The following is a 16,998-nucleotide window of genomic DNA, read 5'->3' as shown; positions in this document are numbered from 1 at the left end:
AGGGCAGGATGATATGGGAGAATGGCATGGAAGCATGTAAATTATCATATATGAAACAAATCGCCAGTCCAGGTTCAATGCATGATACAAGGTGCTCGGGGCTGGTGCACCGGGATGACCCGGAGGGATGGGATGGGGAGGGAGGTGGAAGGAGGGTTCTGGAAGGGGAAAACATGTACACCCATGGTGGATTCATGTCAATGTATGGCAAAACAAATACAATATTGTAAAGTTAAAAAATAGAAAATAAACTAAAAAAAAAGATATATCCAAAACTTTTTATAAAGTATATTGAGGTTTTCATTCATTGTTACGATGGTCAAGAAGAATTAGATATATAATAGTATTTCGCTGTGTATACAGCAGAGAAGGCAATGGCAACCCACTCCAGTACTCTTGCCTGGAAAATCCCATGGACAGAGGAGCCTGATAGGCTGCAGTCCATGGTGTCGCTAAGAGTCGGACACGACTGAGCGACTTCACTTTCACTTTTCACTTTCATGCATTGGAGAAGGAAATGGCAACCCACTCCAGTATTCTTGCCTGAAGAATCCCAGGGACGGGGGAGCCTGGTGGGCTGCCGTCTATGGGGTCGCACAGAGTCGGACACGACTGAAGCAACTTAGCAGCAGCAACAGCAGTGTATACAGTAATTTATTAATACTATCTCAATGTTTTCTTAGTCACCTTTAAAGCAGATAGATTAGCTGTCATTAGTCATTAAAAAAAAAATACATTAACAAACATCAGCCCAAACTCATAGAGCCAGTAAGTTCAGCTAACAGTTAAGTAGAACAAATAATTAAATATTTTGAGTCAAAATTCAGCACACCATTGCCTCACTATTCATTTCCTTATTCCCTACAAGACAGTCAGATTACTTTAAAAGGGACAGGGCTTAAGATTAGATAAATCTCAGTCTAAAATCCCTGTTCTGTTTTTTATTAGCTATGATTCTAGACATGTTCATTTGTTCATTCATCCATCCATCCATCTGTCCACGGGTGGGGGGGAGGGCAGGGCGGAGAGGGGGCATCTTATCAATTTAACTTATTTCTGTGCAAGTTTCCTCATATATAAATGAGGACAGCAGCAACGCTATGAACAATTTATACCCATATGTGTAGATTTCTATAAATAAAAGGCAACTCACCGGAAAAAAACGGGCTATGTATATTCACATGAAAAAAATCCAAATGTCTATTAACTATGAAAAACATGGTCAACATCACTAGTCATCAAGGAAACACAAATTAACACGCTATAATTTTCCCCTATCAGATTTTCTTTTAATGAAAAAAACCACAAGTATAGGCGAGGATACAGGAAACAAGACAGTTCTTGGCATTATTGGGGAAAGTGCAGCCACTATGGAGAGCAATTTGGCAGCAAAAGCTAAAAATGTAAATTTCTATGACTTAGCAAATTCCTTCTGAGAAATTTGCCCTGGAGAGCTTTGACACAGGTACATACTAACTTTACCTTGCTTTGTTAATTACTCTAACATGACAAGTCCTAGAATTGAACTGACCCTCAATAAATGCTAAATCTCCTCAACAAAGATTTACTGACCCATATATTTTTGTACAAAAAAGATCTTCACGACCCAGGTAATCATGATAGTGTGATTACTCACCTAGAGCCAGACATCCGAACAAAGCTAGTGGAAGTGATGGAACTCCAGTTGAGCTATTTAAAATCCGAAAAGATGATGCTGTGAAAGTGCCTCACTCAATATAACAGGAAATTTGGAAAACGCAGCAGTGGCCACAGGACTGGAAAAGGTCCGTTTTCATTCCAATCCCAAAGAATGCTCAAACTATCGCACAATTGCACTCATCTCACACGCTAGTAAAGTAATGCTCAAACTTCTCCAAGCCAGGCTTCAACAATATGTGAACCATGAGCTTCCAGATGTTCAAGCTGGTTTTAGAAAAGGCAGAGGAAAGAAAAGAAAGATAGCTCTAAGTCGTATCCGACTCTTACGATCCCACAAACTGTAGCCCATCAGGCTCCTCTGTCCTTGGGATTCTCCAGGCAAGAATACTGGAGTGGGTTGCCATTTCCTTCTCCAGGGGATCTTCCCAACCCAGGAATTGAACGCAGGTCTCCCCCACTGCAGGCAGATGCTTTACTGACTGAGCTACGCAGGAAGCCCCAAGGCAGAGGAACCAGAGATCAAATTGCCAACATCTGCTGGATCATCGGATCATCGAAAAAGCAAGAGAGTTCCAGAAAAATATCTACTTCTGCTTTATTGCAGAGTAGGCACTGGCACCCCACTCCAGTACTCTTGCCTGGAAAATCCCATGGATGGAGGAGCCTGGTAGGCTGCAGTCCATGGGGTCGCTAAGAGTCGGACACGACTGAGCGACTTCACTTTCACTTTTCACTTTCATGCATTGGAGAAGGAAATGGCAATCCACTCCAGTGTTCTTGCCTGGAGAATCTCAGGGACGGCGGAGCCTGGTGGGCTGCCGTCTATGGGGTCGCACAGAGTCCGACACGACTGAAGCGACTTAGCAGCAGCAGCAACAGCTGCTCTATTGACTATGCCAAAGCTTTTGACTGTGTGGATCACAATAAACTGGAATATTCTGAAAGAGATAGGAATACTAGACCACCTACCTGCCTCTTGAGAAATCTGTATGCAGGTCAGGAAGCAACAGTTAGGACTGGACACGGAACAACAGACTGGCTCCAGACAGGAAAAGGAGTACGGCAAGGCTGTACATTGTCACCCTGCTTATTTAACTTATATGCAGACTGCAGCCATGAAATTAAGACGCTTACTCCTTGGAAGGAGTTATGACCAACCTAGACAGCATATTAAAAAGCAGAGACATTATTTTGCCAACAAAGTTCCGTCTAGTCAAGGCTATGGTTATTCCAGTAGTCATGTATGGATGTGAGAGTTGGACTATAAAGAAAGCTGAGCGCCGAAGAATTGATGCTTTTGAACTGTGGTGTTGGAGAAGACTCTTGAGAGTCCCCTGGACTGCAAGGAGATCAGTCCTGAATATTCATTGGAAGGACTGACGTTGAAGCTGAAACTCCAATACTTTGGCCACCTCATGTGAAGAGCTGACTCACTGGAAAAGACCCTGATGCTGAGAAAGATTGAAGGCGGGAGGAGAAGGGGACAACAGCGGATGAGATGGCTGAATGGCATCACCGACTCAATGGACATGAGTTTGAGTAAGCTCCGGGAGTTGGTGATGGACAGGGAAGGCTGGCTTGCTGCAGTCCATGGGGTCACAAAGAGTCAGACACGACTGAGGGACTGGACTGACTGAAGACAAGAAGAGAAGAAACTGCAGGCAGTAATGGTATCTGCAAAGGCAGAGGTATTCAAGAAAAGGGCCACTTAAGAAAAGTATCTGCCGTAGGCTGATTAACCACCTCAGAGGTATCAGGTCCTAATCCCCGGAAGCGGTGAACGTTACCTTACTTCGAAAAGGGGTCTTTGCTGGTGTTATTAAAGTAAGGCATTTGAGATGAGACACTTCTGGACCTCAAATGCCATCAAGTGTCCTTGAGAAAGACAGAGGCAGTAGATTTGACAGCCACAGTGAAAGCAAAGCGAAGATAAAGCAGAGACATGAAGGCGCTGGCCTGGAAGCCTGGAGGGGTGCCACAGGCGCTCAAGAGTGACAAGCTTCATTCATCTCTCAGAGCCTCTGGGGGGCGCCCAGGCCTGGCAACACCTTGATTTCGGTCAGTAACGCTGACTCAAACTTTTGGCCTCTATTAGAGAATAAATTCCTATTGATTTAAGCCACCAAATTTGTGACATGACAGCAGTTCTGAGAAGCAAACACTGCACCTCACTCCACGGCCCTGTGTGCCATGCTAGATGCTAAATGGTTTAGACATTATTCAGGTCTCTGAAGAGCCATTCAGATTTTTATGTAGCAGAATAGCATAATCATAATCTGCCTCATAATATTAAATATAACCCCAATGTTAAGAATTTGTTAATGGGAAAAAACTAGAAACACAAAGATATATCAGAAGCAAACATCCGAACAGAAGATAAAGCTCTAAATCACCAGGTACTTAAGGGGCAGAAAATCACAATGAAAGAGATGAAGACAAATAAGGGGCAGAGGGATGAAAGGGAGGTAGGAAAACACAGGAAACACTTTAAATATGTGTATGTAATTAATTTTCTCAAAGGGATAAGAGAGACCACCTTGTGGATGATACAAGAATAGGACGGCATACGTAAGACAGAACAAGTTCTTGTAACTGAGTAACACCTAAAGCTTAAAAGTCAATAGGTCTATTAGAAAATGAGGCTGGGAATATTCTTCCAGAAAGGAAAGCAAAAGCAACGAGGTAGAGAACAGGAGGTTAAGAAGATTTTTTAATCTTCAAATTAATCCCAAAGGCCAAGTTCCACTAAAAGTTCTACAAAGAAAAAGAACAAAGAGAATGAAGAGGCAGAAATTACTGAAGCATTCTGCAGCAACCTATCCCAGAGCTGATGAACACTAGTCTTCAAACTGAAAGGGCCTGCTAAGTACTGCGCCGATGAATGGAGGGGGGCGGGGAGGGGGGCGGCGTGGACCTGAGCTCCAGACACAGCCTTATGATTTCTCAGACCACCAGGTGTAAGACAGTTTCTAAAAAACCACCACCAAGTCACTTACAAATCAGGTAATTCTATAATTAATAATTAATGTAATATCTATAATATTATAGATATTATAGATATCTATAATATTATAGAATATCTATAATTCTATAATTAATCAACAAAGAAGGATACTTTGGAGAGTAAAAACATGTACTATTATAAGATGAATTTGAAGGCGTTCCAGACAAACGAGGATGTACAGTCATCCTTCCAATAAAGGAGTAAGAATCCCACTGGCAGCAGATGGCTCTGCAACACTGCAAGGCCATGAATAACGCCTCCCAAGGTTTGTGGGAAATTTTTTTAAATGTTTTTAAAATATATTTATTTGGCTGCGATGGGTCTTAGTTACAGCATGTGGACTCTTAATTGCAGCATGTGGGATCTCGCACTCCAGCCAGAGATCAAACCTGGGCCCCCTGCACTGGGAGCAGAGTCTTAGCCACTGTGTGCATATACTCCTTTGATACAAGTTTTAAAGATAATTAAGCCAAAATTGGTCTAAGTTTTATAATCTATTTCATAAGAGAGGTCAGTCCCGTAAGACTGTTCTCCAGTTGGTAGTTACAAGTCTCCAGCCAGCTATAAGTCAGGATTTCCACAAACTCCTCCTCAGGTTCAGTCATTTGTTAGCCTCCAATTAAAAATAAATTTGAAAAAGTAAGAACAAAAAAAGAATTTGCTAGGAGGCTCACAGAACTCAGGAACACTCTTATGTTTATCAGTTTATTATAAAGGATACAACTCAAAAACAGACAAATGGAAGAGATGCACAGGGTAAAGGACCACACAGCTGTCCACAGTGGACCACACAGCTTCCAAACTCTCTCCAGGGGTGCTGCCTTCCCAGCACCTCGACAGAAATGTTCATCAACCTGGAAGCTTACTGAATATCCCCTTTTCAAAAGTTTTTTACAGAGCTCAGTCTCCAGTCCCCTCGCTCCTTGCAGGAAACAGGGAGAGGGGTTCAAATCCTCAATGAGAAGGGTTGAAAGTTCAAGCCCTCTAATCCCTGGGTCTTTCTGTTGACCAGCCCCATCCTGAGGTGCTCCAGGGACCAGGTCCTAAGTCACTTCATTAACGTAAACTCAGGTGTGAGCCAAAGGAGCTTTTCTGAATAAGATTCTGAGCAATCAGCCAATTCCAACAGTCTTAGGAGTTCTGTGCTAAAAGTGGGGACAAACAGTGTTGCAATAAACAAGGGGATGCGTATATTTTCTGAATTAATATGGAACATTTTCTTCAGATGAACTGCTGAATTACAAGGTAGTTCTAGCCCCAGTTTTGCGAGGAACTTCCATAGTGTTTTCCAACCTGGATGCCCTCCGTCCCTCCTCTCTGCCATGCCCATCTCATTCCTTGTATTTGAGCTCCTTCTCTGAACTCTCACCTCACTCCCAACCAGCCGCTACCTCTCACAACCCTCCCACCTCAAGATGCTCCTGGAGACAACATCTTTTTACACCTCAAAAAAGTGTTATACAAACCAAACATTTTTAATCTCTTAAGAAGAGCCCTACCCGGGCACTATGCCGGAGAGTACACGGGCATCAGTCTAGAAGTCAGGCCCAGTTTCAGAGTCAATGATGAACACCAGTTCTCGGACTCGAGCACACTAGCAATATAGCAAGTTACTGTACAAAAGGAAAATGACTCCTGGTATAATTGCAACGAAGGGCAATTATCTTTCTGTAAAAATGTCCAGTACAGGTCTAAGATTAATTCACTCAGGTTCATTCTGGTTTTCTATAGAACTAAAACAAACTTCCTACTTCATTTTAGAAGGAACTCAATTACCCCAACCTTCTGCCAAACAAGAGGCAATAACTTCAGGGATCAAGTCAGTTTTGAAAGAGAATAGGAAGATTTCTGACAGTTAATGTTATGGTTAAAAAAAAAAAAACAACAACAGCCAAAGTCAAGGACCAGAATGAGGATCACTTCAACCATGGTGAAAATAAGAAATTTCTCTGATTGAAGTAGAAACTTTTCATAATTCTGGCCAAAATGATAATGAATATTTTATAATCCAGAAACAGCAATGCAGAAAAACGAACTGTTTTATGCTAACAAAACCAATTTAGAAAATAATATTCAAAAGGTATGACTGAACCACCTTGCTGTACACCTGACATACTGTAAATCAACTATACTTCCATAAGATACACATATTAAAAAAAAAGGTTTATGCCGCAGTGTAATTAGTATTTAATAAGTGAAAGTGAAAGACACTCAGTCATGTCCAACTCTTTGTGACCCCAGGGACTATACAGTCCATGGAATTCTCTAGGCCAGAATACTGGAGTGGGTAGCCTTTCCCTTCTCCAGGGGATCTTCCCAACCCAGGGATCGAACCCAGGTGGATTCTTTACCAGCTGAGTCACAAGCAAAGCCCAGATTTAATAAAACACATGCAAATACCCTAGTAAATTACAAATAGCAAACACATAAACACAGGGGGAAACTCACAATGTTAACTGATGAAGTTTCCAAGAAGCTGAAAAAAGAAACAAGGCAGAAACAGAAAAAGTCCTGAGCCATGTAAAAAAAAAAAAGAGATGGAAAGGGAAGTAAAAGCACAAAAGCACTGACAGAAAAGCAGCTCACAAGAGCGCTGAGCAAGAAAGGTTTACAGACGAGGAAACACCTCTGTAAATGCTAATTGGTATGGGCAGCACCACATCCACAGTCAAACAGCAATGTTAGAAACAACTCGAGCCAGACCTGAAACGCAGAGTTCACAGGGTTCTCTTCACTTACTGGCTGCCCAGTCTCCCGTCCTATTCCTATCCCTTGCTACCACTTGTTTGACAATTACAGCTGACCCTTCAACAACACAAGGTTTTATAAATTATTATATAATTTTATAGTCAGCCCTCCATACTCATGGTTCCACAGCCAGGGATTCAACCAAACTTGGATTGTGCAGGGCTGTAGTATACATTGCATTGCTGGGGAGAGGGGAATCCTCAAGTAAGTGGACCTGCACAATTCAAACCCATGTTGTTCAAAGGTCAACTGTACTTGATGAGTTGAAGGAATCAATAAAAGAGTCTTAGGAAGGGTCTTAATAGTCTTTATCCACCAAGGCTCCGATGTTTTTGCTTCTCCCCAGGGATGTGACTTACGTTCACAGCTTCTCTAGTCCACCAGAACAGCTGATGCCTCAATTTGATTTGTCAATCCTGCTCTTCCCCAATTGCCCTGGACATCCCCATTAGAGTACCTCTACCTTAAACCCAACTGTTTTTTTCAAATCCAGTCTATGTCTCATTTGCTCAGCTGATCTTTTCCTGGCGACCCTGGCCAATAGGACCTCTCTGACCTCTGTATTGCTCACTTAACATTAACCATACCTTTTATGCATCTTCAGACAGCTTGAACACTCTCATTCTTAAGGAATTAGTATTTCCTAGTCCCCTTTAAGTAATGTATGCTTTTACTTACATGATGGGTTTGCTCACTTGCTGGATTCACAATACCTTGTTACTTCCTGCCAAAAAACTACTTGTGAAGGAGAGAAAAAAAACAAGACCTCCCCTGTCAAGTCTCCCCTTTTTCCTGCCTTGTTCTGTCTGTATGAGCTATACTGCACAGTAACACATATGTTCGTATACCTTCTTCCCTTATACATATACTGTTCATACATTTCCTTTCATGAATCCTGAGCTCTTCCAGAGCAGGGACAATCCTTACTCATTTTCAAATTCCCAGTGTCTTGCAAGATATGCTCTAATTTGAGTAGATTCCTTAAAAAAAAACAAAAAAACAAACTAGTACTAAAACTACTGTAAGACCCAGCAATCCCACTACTGGGCATATACTCTGAGAAAACCATAATTCAAAAAGACACATGTATTCCCAATGTTCATTGCAGCACTATTTACAATAGCCAGGACATGGAAGTAACCTAGATGTCTACTGACAGATGAATGGGATAAAGAAGCTGTGGTACATATATACAATGGAATATTACTCAGTCATAAAAAGGAACAAATTCAGTCAGTTGAACTAAGGTGGATGAACCTGGAGTCTGTTATACAGAGTGAAGTTAAGTCAGAAAGAGAAAAACAATTGTAGTATACTAATGGCATATATATGGAATCTAGAAAAGCAGTACTGATGAACCTATTTGCAGGGCAGGAACAGAGATGCAGACATAGAGGACAGACTGGTGGACACAGGAGGGGAAGAAAATAGTGGGACGAATTGAGAGAGTAGCACTGAAACATATATACTGCCATATGCAAAACAGACAACTAGTGAGAAGTTGCTGTATGACACAGGGAGCTCAAAAGGGTTACAAGGTGCTCTGTGACACCCTAGAGGAGTGGGATATGGAGGTGGGAGGGAGGTTCAAGAGGGAGAGGATACATGTATACTTATGGCTGATTCATGTTGTTGTATGGCAGAAACCAACACAATATTGTAAAGCAATTATCCTCCAATTAAAAATAACTTAAAAAAAAAAAGAAAGATATATAAATAAATCAATGCCCCCTACATATCCTCATAACACCTTCACAGACAAGTAGATAACTATAGTTAGCCAGTTCATCCAAAACATTGGTTATTTTGGTATCTTCAGTTCCAAATAAAAATTAGCAGATCAGTTAAACCCACTGAATCATCTGACAATTCTTTATTCCTCAAAATGGGAAACATGAAACATAAGTAAACATATTTCAGTAAAAATAGAAGCTACAGTTTTAAACAAAAAGAATTTAGGCACTTAAAATGTCAGGAAAACAGAAGTAGTCTGAAAACTTATTATGAAACTAAAAATAGCGCACAGAAGAAATCACAAGATTTAATGTTTATAATGTCTCCTCCTTTACAAAAGAAAAACTATGACCAAAAGTCAGATGAAAGTGTATACTATATTAAGGTGAATAAAATCAAGACTAAGTCACATGTTAAATCAGCTTCACACAATGCTGTGTAGTGAGGTTTTCTAAAAAGACTGTCATGAATCGGTGAAAAGTGGCTGATTTTTAGGAAATTTAACAGTTCTTGGCAATTTTCTGGAAATTGCTCAAGGCTCCATTTTGCACCAACAAGTAACAGCTTCCTCATCTATACTCAACCTTCCCCACTCAGACACTTTCCCATCAGGCATGTTTTTTTTATTAAGTTTATCTATTTTTTTAATTGAAGGATAATTGCTTTACAGAATTTTCTTGTTTTCTGCCAAATATCAACATGAATCACCCACAGGTATACATCGTGCTACAAATCAACACTCTCCGGAGCAGTTTCTTATTCTTGCTATCTCCACTTTCCCATCTTCCCCTTGCTTCTGCTCCCCACCCCATCCCTACCACCATATCAGTATCTCCTGCCAAGGTCAGCCGTGACTTCCGAGTTGCTAAATCCAACAGACGGTGCTCCAGTTTTCTCACAGGAGCATTCCACAGTGGTGAGTGCTTTTCCACGGCAGCAGGGAGACCTGCTTCAGGCTGCTCCTCTCACATGACTGGCCACTGTGCCCATCTCCCGGGCAAGCTCAGCCTCCTCCAGTTCTCTTTCTAGTCTCTCCACAGGCAATCTCACCCATCATCTCTCCACAGATGGCACCAAAATTGTAAACCAGTCATCATTCAAATTCCCCTTCTCCCAATCCATATACTACTATTAATTACCACGTCTGGCAATTTTGCTCTAAATCTCCCTGTTCTCAGTATTTCTGCTAATGATATAAGGCTCTAAGAATCAAATAAGCGAACATGAAAGCACTTTCATGTTAGCTTAAAAAAGGGAAAAAAAATTAAATCTGAGTATTAGTATTCATTAAGTTGAAATCTCCTTGAAAGCAAAGACTTTACAAGTTCATCTTTTTATTTATTCCACATCATACATCTAGCACAGTACTTTGCAAACAGCATTCAGTAAAGGTACTGCAATGAATTATTTGTACTGGTTTCATACACATTCAACTGGAATAGTCACACATTTAATGGCTTGTATTTCCCAAACCATGTCATCATTTGACTCCTAAGAGATTAGAATTTTAAGTCACTCTGTAAAGTGTAAACCACATCAGATACTTTTCATAAATATAATGCTATTTACCTAAAGTTAGAAAAAACTGTCATCTTTTTTTGGCCTAGCTTTCCTGAAAACATCCAAATCCCAGCCTGAAGTCCAAAACTCATATGTTTTAGCTTCCCAACTGCTCATTTGATGGGGAAAGTTTAAATATTACAGGAATATTTAAGCTGTAAGTACTCAAAAGGCAGGCAAAATGACTTATTGAAAAAAATTCCCTCTCTCATTTTCACATCTTGCAAAGTGAGCTGGAGTGACATTCTGCTGAGGAACAGACACTGAGATTAAAAAGTACTGTTGCTCAAAAAAGTTCCCAAACTCTTGGCTATATGTACATTTAACTACAGCATCAGAATGCAAGATTGTCATCTAGTAGTATCTCACCAAATCAATTCACAAATCTCCCCAGAAGACAAGACAGGCTCTACAGTAAGTGGTGCTGGGAACACTGGACAGCTACAGGTAAAACAAGTTGGAACATTCCTCCACACATATACAAAAATAAACTCCACATTGTTGAAAGATCTAATGTAAGACAGGGCTTCCCAGGTGGCGCTAGTGGTAAAGAATCCACCTGCCAACGAAGGAGAGGTAAGCAATGTGGGTTTGATCCCCTGGAGGAGGAAATGGCAACCCACTCCAGTATTCTTGCCTGGAAAATCCCAGGAACAAAGGAGCCTGGCGAGCTACAGTCCATGGGGTGGCAAAGAACGGACATGACTGAGCAACACAATATAAAACATGACACCATAACACTCCTAGAAGAGAACACAGGCAAAATATTCTTTGCATAAATCATAGCAGTATTTTCTTAGGTCAGTCTTTCAAGGCAAAGGAAATAAAAATACAGTTCACTTCAGTCACTCAGTTGTGTCTGACTCTGCGATCCCATGGACTGCAGCACGCCAGGCTTCCCTGTCCTTTACCATCTCCCGGAGTTTGCTCAAACTCATATCAGTCGAGCCAGTGATGCCATCCAAGCATTTCATTCTCTGTCGTCCCCTTCTCCTCCCTCCTTCAATCTTTCCCAGCATCAGGGTCTTTTCTAATGAATCAGTTCTTCTCACCAGGTGGCCAAAGTATTGGAGCTTCAGCCTCAGCATCAGTCCTTCCAATGAATAATCATGGTTGATTTCCTTTAGAATTGACTGGTTTAATCTCCCTGCAGTCCAAGGGATTCTCAAGAGCCTTCTCCAACACCACAGTTCAAAAGCATCACTTCTTCGGCGCTCAGCTTTCTTTACGGTCCAACTCTCACATCCATACATGACCACTGGAAAAACCACAGCTCTGACTAGATGGATACTTTGTCGGCAAAGTAATGTCTCTGCTTTTTAATATGCTGTCTAGGTTTGTCATAGCTTTTCTTCCAAGGAGCAGGCATCTTTTAATTTACAAATGAGGCTTAAACTTAAAAGCTTTTGCACAGCAAAAGGAACAGTAAGCAAAATGAAAAGACAACCTATGAGAGAAGTATTTACAAATGATGCAACTGACAAAGGGTTAATATTCAAAATATACAAACAGCTCACATAAATCGATCAAAAAAAAATTAAAAATGGGCAGAAGACCTAAATGGACATTTCTCCAAAAAAGACATACAGATGGCCAACACACACATGAAAAGATGTTCGACATCATTACAGAGAAACGAAAGTCAAAACCACAATGAGGTTGTGATGAGGCTCACACCTGTCAGAGTGGCTACCATGAAAAAGTTTACAAATAATAAATACTAAAGGAGAAAAAAGAACCATACTACACTGTTGGTGGGAACGTAATTTGGTGCAGCCACTAGGGAAAACAGTAAGGAGGTACTTTAAAAGACTAAAAATAGAACTACCATGAGACCCAGAAATTCCACTCCAGAAAAGATGAAAACTGTAATTCAAAATGAACATTTGAGTACACGTATATTAGCAGCACTATTTACAATAGCCAAGACATGGAAGCAACCCAAGTGCCCATCAACCGATGATTGGCTTAGAAAGAAATTTTCTACCATACTGATACTGGGCAATCCTAATTTAAACAAAATTGAAACCACTAAAAGGGTTGATATATAGTAGTTTATTTTACATATTCATATATTAACTTCCTTAGTGTTCTATACCACTTACTATTACAAATTATTAAAAGTAAAATCATAAAAGCGAAATTTTTAAATTAGTATTTACTACTAGAGGAGACTAAAATAACATGAATGCAAAATGCCAGCTGGTATCATGGACTCAATCCTGGAACAGAAAAAAGGGCATTCATGGAAAAATTGGTGATATCTGAACATTGTTTATAATTTAGTTAAGAATATAGTATCAATATTAATCTTTTGTTTTGACAAATGAACCAAGGTTATGTGACATGCTAATATTAGACCAGGGGAGCTGGGTTATAGTATATAGGAATATTCCATATCTGCAACTTTTCTATAAATCTAAAATCATGCCCAAATTTTTTTTTTAAATAGTAACCAGTCTAGTCACCAAAGCACTTGTCACCCATCATTTAAAAAAATAAAAACCCTCCCTAGACTAGATTTCCATCTAAGTCACAACAGTCTATATAATACTCATTCACATGTTACTTTTCCTTCATTATACATATCATAATTTGTAATTATCTATTATTCATATGATGACCTGTTTCATAGTCTTTCCTCCATAGGGCAAAAATGGCATCAATTCTGTTCTCTGCTGCATTCCCAGCACCTTACATGCTGTCTGACATAGAGTAAGAATTAAAGGCTCTAAGTGAGCAATTAACTAAATAAGGAATTGTTAAACAGAACCAGACAGCAGAGGAGCACATTAGCAACAAGAAAAACATTGGGACTTTTGGGGGCTCTGGCTCCCCAAACTAGGCAGGGATTGATTTTTCCCCATTCATCCTCCCTTCAAGAACGACAACTTTAAATCATCCAGTGCACACAGCTCACAAACCCAGTAACTGAGACCCAAGGACACTAGGTGACTTGTCACCCCAACCCCGTACATCCAGTGGATCTCTGCCCTACACCCAACACCGCTGTCCTACTACAGAACCAACTCTTTTTACAGAAAAGGAATGAACTAGGAAAAGACTAAAAGGAAAATGCCAGTGACTGAAGAAGCCTTACTCATCCCTCAGGGTTCAGAGCTGCACAAGAACACACCAAAACACAAAAGGAAAGAACAGTCTATACAGTACACTCCCGTGTCGCCACACTTCTTCCCAGTAATAACCTTCTAATACACAATTTTAGGAGCAACTCAGCAGCATCCCTCAACTCCTGAAACAAACCTGGGAAACCAGAAAAGGTTGTCATCAAATGATCACTCTCCTGGCCACTCAAACATAACTCCACCGTGACAACTATTCAGCCAGCCACCAAGGAGAGGCAGCATAATATAACGCTTGGATAAGAGAGCTCTAGATTTTCAAACAGGCGGGTCAGAATCACAGCTTCTCCTCTTACTTGCAGTCATCTGGGGCCAAGTTAATGTGTCCAAACAGCAGTTTTCTCCAGCTGTAAAATGGGAATAACTACCCCCTTAGAGAGTTGTTAACGGTTTTAGAGATACTATGCAGAAGCTCTTCGTAGGAAACCTGTTATGTTATAAAGGCTCAATAAGTGTCAGCTGTTAGGTGTCAGCTGTTTGTCACCTTATTCCGCTACAATCAATTTCACAAGGCCTATTCCCTCTCAGCTGACACTTATTGAGCCTTTATAACATTCCAGGTTTCCTACGAAGAGTTTCTGCATAGTATCTCTAAAACTGTTAACAAGTCTCTAAGGTGGTAGTTATTCCCACTTTACAGCTGGAGAAAACTGCTGTTTGGACACAGTAACTTGGCCCCAGATGACTGCAAGTAAGAGGAGAAGCTGCGATTCTCTCTGCGATTCCTAGCTGACTCAGTGGTAAACAGTCCGCTCGCCAATCAGGAGACAGGAGAGAGGAGAGATGGGGGTTCGATCCCTGGGTCGCGAAGATCCCCTGGAGGAGGAAATGGCACCCCACTCCACTGTTCTTGCCTAGAGAATCCCGTGGACAGAGGAGCCTGGTGGGCTACAGTCCGTGGGATCGCAGAGAGTCGGACACGACATAGCGACTAAACAACAAAATAAACAATAGCTCAGAGCACATTTTCTAAAGCCAGCCTGGACGAACCAGCTCAATGTCTCTGCGCCTCGGGTTCCCCATCTGTGAAACGGGCTGGATCATTCCTACCCCGCTGGGTTGCTCGAATTACCCATTCCATTACCGGTGCATAATGAAAATATACCTAGGGAAAAGTAAAACCTTCAACTCCCAACCCCAAACCAACAGGATTCATCCCAGGCCCATCGCCTCCGATCGCGGCCAAAACAAATACCAAGGTCGACCCACCTTATACCCCCTAATCTCTCCTCACGGCCCGCAGCAACACACCCCGCGCCCGCCCCTCCAGCATGGGTTACGGAAACCGCAGGGGTGTTTCCTCCCGAGGAACGCGTCAGAGCCCGGCTAGTGAAAGTGGCCAACCCCCGACCCACCCCGCCCCCAGAGCGCCGGGAGGGAACCCCGCGCATCCTTCCTCCCCCGGACAGCTCGGCCGCTCGGGCTGCGGTTCCCCCCGGGCTCACGTGGGCTCTGCGGCCCGGGCCCCACCTCACCCGCTTCCCGGATCCCACGGCTGCACCTCCCACCCACGCCGCGGGGCAGCCGGGTACCCCCGCACCGCCGGGCTAGGCGGCCACGTCGGGGATCCGGGGCCTCCAGGCCGGCCGCATCCTTCTCCCGGGCCAGGGTCGCCCTCGGGGCGCAGCCCTGCCGCACGCGGAGGCCCCGCCATGCCCACAACGGGCGCCGCACTCACCGCGACGCCGGGGCCCCGGTTTCTCGGGCCCACGCAGGCCTGGGTTGAGCCCCCAGAGCACTCGCGCCCTGCGCAGCCTCCCGGAGACCCTGACGCTGCCGCCGCGGTCGCACTGCGAGGGGACGGCCGTCTGCTGCTTGGTCCGCCGCCACCGCCTCGTCCCAGCCCCGGCCGCGACGACGAGCGCGGAGTCGCACCCCGGCGCCGGCAGGCCAGCGTCTGTTGAGCCGAACTGCCCGGGACGCGTACCCCCGGCCGGCGCTCGTTGCATATGCAGAGAGGCCGCCGCCCATTGGCCCGCGGGCGGTGGCGCGTGCGGGGTTGGGCCTATCGAATTCCGGCCGGGAGCGCGGCGGGCGGCCGGGGGCGGGGCGGGGTTACTACGGGTCATTCGCCGGAGCCTCGGCGGACGGGACCCAGCCGCAGCCTGCGCGGGGCGGGGACCGGTCGGCGGGGAAGGACTGGACCGCGGCGGCGGGGGAGGGAGCCGGACTGTGCGGCCGCGACGTGGGCGGAGGAGGGGCCGTCCGCCTCGGTCTGCGGGAGGGCCCTTCCCCTGGGGTTGGAAAGACCACCGCCTCGCCCCTCCCAAAAACTACAGACGCAGATGTTGCTGTAATCTATAAATCTTAATATAGATCTGGAAAAAAGTGCGCCATTATCTTCCCTCTTAACTGGATTACGTGTTACGTTCTTGCACAGATTTGTCAGATTTTGCAAAATAAAATGATTTGGGGAAATGTCTGAAGCGAGAGGGGCTCAGGAATTCAAAGCAGGTTTTTTATTCTTGCTTTGGCTTCACCGAACCCAGCAAATAGCCCATCTCCCCTCGGTGCACTCACTATACAGGATTGATACTTGTTTTCTAAAGGATAAAGTTGACCCCTAAGTACTGTTTTTGGACTTCTTTTTATGAAGCTGAACGTGTTTCTGTATTTTGAAGCGTTCGCCATTATATTTCACTTTAGACACTACGAATGGGGAAAAGAGTGCAGGTAGACTGCCTTCCTGCAAGCCAACAAAGCAAAACACAAATGACTAAAATAACAACTGCAATACACTATTAAAAAGATGGCTTTCATTACGCAAGCTGTAGTGGAGTTGAGCTTTTTTTTCTCTCTCTCTTTAATTCAGCATATTATTTAGTGGTCTGTGAACGAAGTTATAACTTTTAAGTCAGACTCGATTCCACAAGAAGTAGACCATTTGGAGGATTTCATTTTGTTTTGAAGTAATGAAGGAGCTCGAAATAGCTACTTGAATAGTAAACCCCCATGCGATGCAAAACTTGTCTTTAAAGTAGGTGAAAGGTGACGTGCATGAGCCAGCCTTGGGCAAAAGCAGGGGCTCAGTTTCCCGAGAGACTCTGTGAAGCCGCCTGAACTTGAGCTGTCTGGAGTGAAGAGGCGAGGAGCAAAGAAAGCGCACTCACCTTGGGCCCCAAGCCAATTTAACTACCTAAAGGAAAGGAT

The 16,998-nt window shown here is 43.3% G+C and overlaps 1 protein-coding gene across 5 annotated transcripts in view; it reads right to left on the bottom strand.

Moving 5' to 3' along the window:
• The window catches only part of ACSL3 (acyl-CoA synthetase long chain family member 3), a 76,061-nt gene extending 60,292 nt beyond the window's left edge, over positions 1 to 15,769 (bottom strand). For all 5 annotated transcript variants that reach the window (XM_081579464.1, XM_081579462.1, XM_081579461.1 and 2 more), the window contains exon 1: positions 15,527 to 15,769. The gene's annotated coding sequence lies outside the window, so the exon portion shown is untranslated. The remainder of the gene's footprint in view (positions 1 to 15,526) is intronic.
• Positions 15,770 to 16,998: the final 1,229 nt, after the last annotated feature.

Source organism: Giraffa tippelskirchi, chromosome 3, assembly GCF_054371585.1.
Source record: "Giraffa tippelskirchi isolate mGirTip1 chromosome 3, T2T-mGirTip1v1.2.pri, whole genome shotgun sequence".
NCBI lineage: Eukaryota > Metazoa > Chordata > Mammalia > Artiodactyla > Giraffidae > Giraffa > Giraffa tippelskirchi.
This window is presented reverse-complemented; position numbering and strand designations above follow the sequence as displayed.